General features: G+C 38.5%; 1 non-coding gene across 1 annotated transcript; it reads left to right on the forward strand.

The window, feature by feature from the left end:
* The first annotated feature begins 214 nt into the window (after positions 1-214).
* Positions 215-321, forward strand: LOC141654396 (small nucleolar RNA R71). The gene has a single exon (XR_012547957.1). It is a non-coding gene; the product is annotated as a small nucleolar RNA R71 (small nucleolar RNA).
* Positions 322-10,700: the final 10,379 nt, after the last annotated feature.

The raw sequence follows: 10,700 nt of genomic DNA on the forward strand, positions 1-10,700 counted from the left end.
CACCCAATTGAGTAATAGAGTCCACTTCATGCTTCCCTCCTCTAGTAGCCTTCCGAGGTCTACTATATTGTGAGTTATGGACCGCCATTTCCTCAATCTTGTTCCATGTTTGATTATCGTCAACTTCGGTGAACATACCATTTGATCCCATATTGAGAATGTTTCGGGAGTCTTCATAAAGACCCAAAATTGTTGTACCAAGAACCACTCGCTAAGTCCATGATGAGGACATGAGCGACAAGTTCCTTTGAATCACTCCCAAGCTTCATACAAAGATTCTTCGTCCCTTTGTTTAAAACCCGTGATTTGGGCTCTTAGCATGTTAGTCTTTTCCGGAGGGTAGAACTTTTTGTAGAAAGCAAGAGCCAATTTTTTCCAAGAGTCAATACCAAGAGTAGCCTTATCAAGGCTTTTTAACCATTGTTTCGCGGTACCAATCAAAGAAAAAGGAAATAAGACCCATCGAATTTGGTCTTGAGTCACTCCGGTTTGTGAAATCGCATCACAATAGTCACAAAAGTCTCCATATGAGAATGAGGGTCTTCACTAGGCATCCCCCCAAATTGACTTCTTTCGACTAATTGGATAAATGCGGATTTTGCAATGAAATTACCGGTCAAATGTTGTGGTGTGGGAGTACCATTGGGTAGGTTCTCCTTGGTTGGTATGGAATGTGATGAAAATTTAGGCATTGTGGGTTGATTTTGTAGTGGGTTTTGTGTTGGGTTCTCCTCTCCTTCTCTTGAAAAAGGGTTGATGAACTTAATATTGTTTGGTTGAATATCCACAATCTCACCAATACCTCTCAAAGTATTTCTAGCAAGTCTTTTATTGGTTGTCAAAGTTCTTTCAATTTCGTGATCAATGGGTAACAAGTTACCTTGTGATCTTCTAGACATGCAAAATATCAAAAAACTTGAAAACAATTAGAACAAACCTTGAGGAGTTTTACTTCCCCAAGGCAAAGAAAGACACAACTAAGAACAATCAAAGAAAATCAAATCAAGTTAACACCGTCCCCGGCAACGGCGCCATTTTTGGTCGGACTATCGTTTTTGGTTACTTGTCGTTAGGAGCACCTACACCAAAACAATATTTATAACTTCACAAACTACTCTACTATTAGTAAAGGGGTAACTAAAGGTCGGATCCCAAGGGACGGATATTGATGTAGGATTTTCGATTGCACGTAGTGGTGTCTAAGGGTGTCACAATTTGGGTTGAGATAAGAAGATCACTAAACTAAATAACAATGTAAATAACTAAGCAAGATAACTAAAATGAGATGTAAACAATTGATTAAAAGCACTAGGGTGTCATGGGTTCATAAAGAATTCATGGAAATTGATCATACAAACATATTCTCAAATTATAAGCAAGCAATTATTGTTGTGATAGGATCGAGTTGGTTTATATCTTACAATCCTAGGAAGGTTTGGGTCCCGGAGACGAATCGATTAGATTGTACAACACCTACAAGTCGACTTAATCCTCCCTACTCAACTATATGCATGGTCTAATGAGACTCGAGTTGGTTTATGTCTTACAAGTCTCATTGAAAAGGTAAGTGATGGGTAAAAAATGCAAGGATTCATAGGCTCGCATTTCATCAAACATAACATGTGCATAGGTTGAGATCACAACAAGCAAGCAAATAATTTTGTGAACATATTAGATTAAGCATGAATCATCCCCCATGTTGGTTTCCCCTAATTCCCCATTAACCCTAGCTAAGAAAACTACTCACTCATTATCAAGTTTAACATGCTAATAAGGTTGTCAAACATATTAACAAAGCAAAACATGATGAATGAATGGAAAATAATTAACAATAATTAAAACAAGGGTTAAGAGAATTATACCTAATGATGATTTCAAAATAATAAGCAAAGAATAATAGAAGTACTTGATGATTGATGGAAGGTTGTCAATCTCCCAATAATACCCAAATAATCTTCAATTACCCAATATAAAATGATGAACAATAGAGAAATTAAGGAAATGAGATTTGTATTAATTCTTAATTAAAAGTTGATTACAAGATTAAAATAAGATTAGGAAGAACATAAATAATATTAAGGATTGATGATAATCTAATTATTACAATGGGGTATTATAGTGAGGATTAGGTATATAAATTAGGGTTACTAAGGGATTAAATGACGATTAAGACCTTTAAGAAAAGTTGAGGAAATGCTCCTCTCGAAGGAAGATGCTAGTCTCCTTTTTGCTAGTCTTTCAGAAATATGCACATCCCGAGTGGAACAAGGAAGAGACGTGATGTACTGGGCTGGAATCCAAGCGGCCAAAGGGTCGGGACGCTCTGATTGTAGAGGTCTTGGACGGGCGGATTGTGTTGTAGGACACTCGGATTGTGTGGGTCTGGGACGAGCGGGCAGGGTGGTGGGACGCTCAGATTGTGGAGGTGGGACGAGCGTCCCGAGGCTGCGACAGACGGATTGTAGTCCAGCAAGCTTCTTCCTCTTTTCTTCTTTTCTTCTTCCAACAATCCTCAAGGATCTTGTCGGAGATGTAAGGATCTTCTTCATCATTGCTAGGCCTTCTAGTCTTATCTTCACTTTGATGCTTGGTCATTAGATTCGATCAATTTAGCTCCATTTTGCCATGAAAATACAAGGTTTGCACTCCTCTCCTACCAAGGGAACAAAACCTCAAAGAATACGCAAAACAAAGGACTAAAGATAGTAAATGACCCAATTATGCACTAAAAAGCATAGGAACGAAGTTAACTCGGAGACTAAATATGCTCAAATATTGGTCACATCAGGGCGCTTGGGAAAACAAGCGTTTGCATTTGTGGAGTCACCACCAATTTATTGTGGAAAATTGGAAACCGTTCGAATACTTCGCGTCATGTCAAGACACAAAGTAATGACATACACACTAAGAACTCGTTACCCTTAGCATTCTATGTCTAGAATGACTCTCGTGGATGCCAATGAACACGGATGTTCACAGAGATCTGGAGTAAGGGGTGAGGGTACGTATTAGGAAGCTCTTTTGATCGAACACATAATCCCGCCCGCCTCGATAGCGGCCTCTACTAATGATTAGAGAAATTATCTATACTTGATATGTTGTCAATTATATGCATGCAATCCATCATTTTAAACCTAGCATGTGAAAATTAACTAAGTCGATGAACATGTAATTTAGCACTTATTAGGTCGAAGTAGGGATTTAATGTTGATTACATGTGAAAGCAAACAAACGATAATAAAGAGTACAATAAACAACATACGATAATTAAAATTACAATAATTACACCTCTTCAATGATTTACGTCGAAAATATATTTAAAATGGATAATTCTAGAAAAGAAAAGGAAAATAAGAAAATAATTAGGGTTAGAAAACGAACAGATTAGCGGTGATATTATGATTAATAGTCGATTAATACCTAAAACTAATAAACTAGGTCAAAGCAAGAACGGAAGTTCGGAGACAGAAATCACCCCGGAACAGGCGCAGCAATGCTGCGTCCCTTGGAAGAAGCGCAGTGGTCAATGCGTCTGTTCCTGAGGTGAGTTATGGTGTGAAGCCGGAACTGCATATTGTTAATATTCGTTGGTGATTTAATGATCGATTATTGATATTCGACTCGAGTAGAGTGATTTAACAGTTTATTTACATATGAATCGGTCATAAAAGCAATAAAGAAACAAGTTTAAACGAATAAGAATTAATCATAGTGAACTAAGGTGAATTATAAACTAATTACAACTTAATTAGGTTTATTTAATACAAATTAATGAGGTTAGATGATGATAAACAGATGAAATATACAAAAGTCAAATTCCAGAGATTTGATATGAACAAATCGAATCTCCAAAATCCGGGTTTGATTTTAATGACGAAAACCCGCAAATATTGATTACTTGAGATTTAAGTCGGAAATTAAGGGTGATAAATAATTATGAATTATGTATTACAATTATGCGAGGGGAAATATGAAGACAATAAGAAAAGACGGGAAAAAAGACAAATCAACAAAGAACAAAGGAATAATAAGAAAGGCGTAAAACTGCGGCGGCCTCAGAAGAAGAAGAGCTTGCCGAGATTCTTCAAGGGGCGGCGATTCTTGCGCAACTCTTGAAGGGCGCGGCGATTCTTTGCGTTTCTTCTCGACGTCTGTCTTCTATTAATCCGTGAAAATAGGTTTGATAAAAGGGTTTTATAAATCGGTTTTAAACATGTTTTTGACGTAAACCTTACATTAATTTATACAATAATAAAATATAATAATGAAATATGGGATTTACACCCTCAGACTTACATGTTTGACGAAACGAGATTAACTAAGTTAACGATTAGTGATTGCTCGACTCGAATGTATGATGAAAGTGCCCTCATAAGAGGATTTAGATTAAATTGATTTGATTAATTGAAGTGGAGTTGGTCAAATTGGTCGGTCATGAAAACGAGACTGGTACTCAGAATGATCCGAGCTTACGTGGTCGATTGATCAAGCACGTAGACGTCAATAAGCAAAGAGCGTGGTCTTAGAATGCAAAAGGAGAAGAGAAGGGTGGACACTCGCGTGAGAAATATGAGGAACAAAGGTCCCTTTTTATACTAATCACACGGAGGAATTAGGGTTACGGTAAAACTTTGGAAACAAATCTCGAAAAGATCTTAAAATACGCAGAAAAGAGATGGGGAAGAGGCGCAGCAACCACTGCGGCCCTTGGAAGAGGCGCAGCAGGTGCTTCATCCTTTCCCCAGAAGTTTCCTCCTGCGGAAGAAAGATTTTCCGCGTTTCTGTTATGGAATTGCGGTAGATCTCAACTTCCTTATTGTTCAAAATATGATTTCGGGATATATTTTGCCAAAAGATGAAAAGATTAAAATTATGGAATAGAAATATCCGGAATATTCCAGAACACTCCGACTCGGCATTTTAAACGGTTTACTAGAAAATGAAGATGGTTTTTGACCCGGACTCCAAATGAACTCTAATTACTGTCAAAACGACCGTATTAGTGCATAGATGATGACCAAGGGGTAGACATAAGTATTTGAGCTATCACTTGACGATAAACTTACGAAGTGTCATAAATTGTTTGTGTACCAAACATGCGGCCCAATCATCACCGGGTGGTTTGCGGGAGGTGCAGAAATGAGGTATCTACAACCTTTTGAGGCTGTGAAGAACATCAAATCCCAGTATGAAATCCTTTCCGGTGAGATCTGATCCAAATACTTTGGATCTTATCATGTATCTTGGGAAAAGCTGGATGTAGATAGGCTTGCTCTTAAGGGATATGCGAAATATTTGTCCATTGGCAGTTTTGAACCCTACTGAGCATGGCTCCTAGTGAGATGATGGGAGTAAATCCGGCTTCATGATGGAGTATGAGGAACCAGTGTCAAAATATGCAACAACCGGGATCGGCTTGTCATATTTATCTGGAAAGATGTAGATTTTGGCTTCTGGAGATGGTTGTGCTAAATAAGCCGCCAGTGTTTCATCTTGTTTCTCGGCTTTGCAGATATCGATGGTGTATGCATCAAACGGCATGAATTGTTTATCTGCACTTTCTTCTTCATCTGAATCATCATCGAAATCTGATGAATCACTGATGGGTTCTATTACCATTGCAAGAATGGTATCATATGTAGGTTCATCATCAAGAGAAAAGACGGATTCGATATCCGCATCATCAATGTCTCCAACACGGGCAAGATAACCAATAATATTATCTCTTTTCTTCTTATTTGGACATTTTTTGCGTAGTGCCCTTTCTTTTTGCAGATGTAACATCGATCAGACTTTTTAAAACCTCTCCGCTTTTTCTTCTTGAAGAATTTCCTTTTTTTGTCTCCCGATAGTTTTGGGAAACGTTTCTTCCACCTTTTCTTGTAGTTTTTCTCTCCCACGAAAGACGAACAACCACACTTCTTTGATTTGCATTTTATAGAGAGTTTTGGGTGGTCACACGCTCTTCCCAAAAGTTTCCCTTGTCCTTGTAGTTGTTTGAAAAACTTTTGGTGATTACATAGCTTTTCTAGAGCCTTAAGGGAGGTTTGATATATTTCTCCAAAGGTAGCATTGCTGAGAGAAATGTTCTTGTGAGAAAACTGCCTAGATGTTTCATTCCCCAAGGGTTTTGGAAGGGAATTTAAGTAGGCTTGTTTTAGGTTTACGTCATCTGATGCGTGCCATTTATATGATGTTTTACACCCTATTTTACACGCATTTCAGAGCTCAATTGTGTAGTTTATTCTACTATTTTCCCTATTTCCGTCTACTTTCGTGTTTTTGTATAAAATTGCAGAAATGTGAAGAATCCAGCGGAAATCGAGCCGAATCCGTCCCTAAGTACTTAGCATTGCATTTGACATGGAGTAAAGACTCGGGAAGCGAACTTGGTGTGCATTTCAAGGCCTAAAAGATGTATTTACGAGAGTTTTAGAAGCGGATTACCAGCTACAGCAGTCTATAGACTGACCTACATGGTCTATAGATTGTCAGAATGCTTCTCGACATTGCAGCCTTATTCAGATGGGTATATCTCGCGTTATAGATCTGATAATAGAGTGATTCGAATTGGAGGTGAAAGCTTATCCGCTTAGCTTTCCAACGCCGCATAGAACGCCTGATTTGACCAAGTAACGAAGAAATGGCAGCTGTTTTAAGATCGGTGCGCGCTGTAGAATTTATCAGAAGTTACTGTACAGCGCCTGTGGTCGATCGACTGGTCTCATTGGTCGATCGACCACCCCACGAGCTGACGCGCAAATTAAAAGACGAGGAAGTCCATTGTAATTAGATTTAGGAATAGGTTACGTTATTTTTCCTATATAACGTAACTTTACCTGCTGCTTGACGGATCTATCATTCATTAGCTTAGTTAATTTCAGTTCCTATAATACATTAGTTATTCGTAGTTAGAATTCTCAATAAAGTTCGTAATTTGCTTTCGGATTCATCTTGTTCCTTTGCTTCGGTAATTCTAATCTTTTAATTCCTATATTGTTATTTCGTTTCAGTAGTTTTAATTCTTGCTAGATAGAATCCCAAAGCCCTAGTTATAGTTTTATGCGAATTTATTCATCAATTATTTCAATTATGCAATTCTTTATGTCTATTATCAAATTAGTTCTTGTTATTTGCATAAGTATGAGTAGCTAAACACCCCTTGCTAAGATGTGAGGGGATCTGCAGCGTAGACGACATAGACTAGGTATACCTGATGCGGGTCTTGGTCGATCGACTGATGTCAATAGTCGACCGACTGAGCCCATGGTCGATCGACTGGACTATTTGGTCGATCGACTGCTTCGCGTAAGAATCAGATTCGTTTCAATTGATTTAACTGCAATATTTAATGAACGACCGAGAGGATATTTGTTAAATGCTTAGGAATTGACCGACCCAATAAGATCGAGAGATAGGGAAGGGCAATAGACTAATAATTGAGACGACTAAATTATACTAAGATCGAAAGATAGGTAAAATTTAGACATTAGGAATCACTTTTCAGGGCGAGAGCTAGTATTAGTGAGACCTAGGGACCAGTAGCATAGGCTGAAAGGCGCTACTTGTTAAGTTGGACCGAGAGGATTTCTTATTTGCCCATCTTACGTGATTTTATCAGACTTACTTAGGATTACCGCCGTTGTAGCTGCAGTGAACCGATCGTCTTAGTTTCCTTTTTATTATTATCTACACCTTTTTATTGCTTTAGCTATAGTTTATTTGCATTTAGATATAGTCCAATTCAAACCCCCTTCCTCTATAGACTGAATTGAAACAGATAAATCTCATTATGCCTCCCTGCGGATCGACCTTGCTTACCGCTAACTTCTGTTAGTAGTAATTAGGTTTATAAATTTAATTTTGATACTAAACGACGGTATCATCATCCATGCCACCAAGAGCATAAAATCTCTTTGACATTCTCTCATAGTGGCACTCTAGATCTTTGTGCTTAAAAGAGCAACACTCATGCTGAGGAATTCTTCTCGTGCTTGTGTAGTGTAATGATCCCAAGCACCTAAGAATTAATTGTGGATATGCCCAATAAAGGTATCCACAGTTGGTGATTGCCGCATCTGAATTTGCCGGTAAGCTCTAAGATTGATCCACCATTACCGTAGTCTCCCATAGAATCTTGATACCAGCCTGTCACTTACTGAGGACGGACTGCTTTCTGGGTGTAGCATTTGTTCCGTGCACCATGCGTGCATTTCATAGACTTTGTCTCTCCATTTAGAAGGAGGAATATTATCAAACGAAAAACCATGTCCAGGTTCAGTGTGGGTTTTTGGATGCCAATCTGGTGGAGGGTACGTTCTGGGTTGTCCCTGTCCTGCATTTGATGGGTTCTCCGTTTCACTTTCAACTTCTTCCTCAACGGTGGATGGCATCACCATCATGAATTCAGGGATTCTATCCTTATCACTAGAATCCTTTGGTGACCTTTTTTCTTTTTCCAGGTCTTGAAAGATCTCTTTATCCTTTTTTGGGTTTGCTATCTCTTTCAATAAGGAAGAAATAGGATTATTGTATTCAACCATAAACTGTGAAGCACCTTCTGGAGGTAGAGTGTCTGATGGTTCTGATTGGGTTACTATTGATGCCCTTTTTCCATCCTTTGTTGTAGACTGTCTCTTTTTCGAGACATGTTGTTCTTCAAGCACCCTTGTTGGTAAGAATGAGGATGCTCCGAAAGGGCTTGGATCTTGGGTTAGTGGAGAAATAGGTGTGGACTAGTTATTAATGGTGGTGTGGTATATATTGGATAAGGAGTGAATATATCATATGGCATGTGAGGTGGTGAGGTCGATTTGTTTTGTAAGGAGTGTAGTTGTGCTTTTAGAGATTTTAATTCAAACTCCTTTTCCAACATGAGTGGTGAAGTTATGGACACAGTAGTCGCCAACTTGAGGAGTTCGTGATGTAACGAAGAGATCTTCTGGTTGATTTCTTTGATTGCTCGGTCCATGATTGTCACCTTCTTGTCAATACTTTTCAGGAAATTATTTTGGATTCGTATGTTCTCCGATTGCCAGTTTAGCGTTGCTTCTGCAGCACTGATCTGTCTTGTTGAACCATCTGGATTTTTTATGATGGGATTCTTGATTTTCCAAGAATGTGTGGGATTTTCCTTTTCAAACTCTATTGGAGGAAAATCATCTTCTTTTGAGGTAGATGGTCCAAACATGTAACAGTTTGGCATTTCTCTTTTGGGGGAAGGTGATTTTCTTCTTGGATATCTGACGTAGTATTCGAAAGATTTCCTTGACGGTTCTCCTAAGAGACCAACTTCGGGATCTCCTGCTTCATCGCTTTCTTTGAGCTCTTGTTGCATAGATTTATTCTTCCCTTTCCTTCTTTTTGGAACATCATCTTCATCTGAGCTTGCCATCAGACATTTTTCACAGTCACAGACATCGAAAAATTTGTGCCCAGACTCATCCGCAAATGCATATATTGGATCTCCAAGAGAATTATAAGACTCAACTGCCACATTTTTAAGATAGACATCTTGAGGTTTGGTTGGGATATTTAGTGGAGTTATGAGGTTGATTTCTGTGGAAAAAATGGATGGGCGAGGCTTTTCAGATGGTTCCCTTTTGAAAGATATTTCCACTATGCCATCTTTTTTTCTGTCTATTGTTGAGTCTACAGATTGTATTGGAGTTGTATTTTCATGTTGTTTTTCATAATTGGTCACCCAAGATTCAGGAAGTAGTTTGATCCACTCACTTTTTGGGATCTGTCTGGGTATATGAATACATGAAGGGTTGTGCTGTGACTCTATCTAGATGAGTAAAGCATCATCTGTATCTTTTGGGATGCTGGGGTCCATGGCATCATTTAGGACCCTGTAAGCCATCTGATAATGGAGTGTTGCCGCATATGTGTTCCCAATTTGGGGTGCTCTAGTGATTTGGAGCTGGATCTGGATATTTTGAAGGATATGGGGATCCTCTAAAGCCATGTTGAAATTTGGAAATAAGGTGACGAATACCGTACCAGCATTTAAGGTTGTTTGCAAGGTAGCTATGCAGGCATGTCTGTATTCTTTGTATCTTGTGTCTAGCAAGGCTACCCTTGCTACCACAGGAAGACCTTTTCTTCCATGAAGAGTTAAAGCTATCTTGACTGCTCCGTAATGAAGGTGTGTGTATCCATTGACTCGCCATTGGTGAATCATAGCCTCATTGAGACGGAGTGGGATCATTTGTTCTGCTTCAGTAGAAGGAACAAGATATTGTTCTAGCTGTGATGCTAGCATTAATTCTTTGACCGCATTTTTGTTGGGGCCAAAAGCATGTCTAATGACTTTTGGAAAAGATGAACTTGTTTTTGTGAAAGCTTTGTATGGATTCAATAAAGGAAGTTGAGTGATGGGGACTTTACTATCTTCATCCCTATATTCAATTTCATAAAGATAATCTATTTTATTGGCATTAGATTTTCGGTATGTAGAAGATGAGGAGGAGCATGATAAAATATTTGATGTATTTTCCATTTTTATGATAATGGACCAAAAACCATAACAGAGTCACTTTATTTCTTATCCATCCTTTGAAATTTTTAAGAATAATGAGTCATCTCTTGTTTTTAAACATAAAGGCATGAGGATATGAGAAGATAATGCTTGGGTTCCTATGGTCATAAAACCGAGGTGATTTTTAACTAATCAATTTTCCACCTCAAGGTACCTG

The sequence above is a fragment of the Silene latifolia genome, chromosome 4 (assembly GCF_048544455.1).
Source record: "Silene latifolia isolate original U9 population chromosome 4, ASM4854445v1, whole genome shotgun sequence".
Classification (NCBI taxonomy): Eukaryota; Viridiplantae; Streptophyta; class Magnoliopsida; order Caryophyllales; family Caryophyllaceae; genus Silene; species Silene latifolia.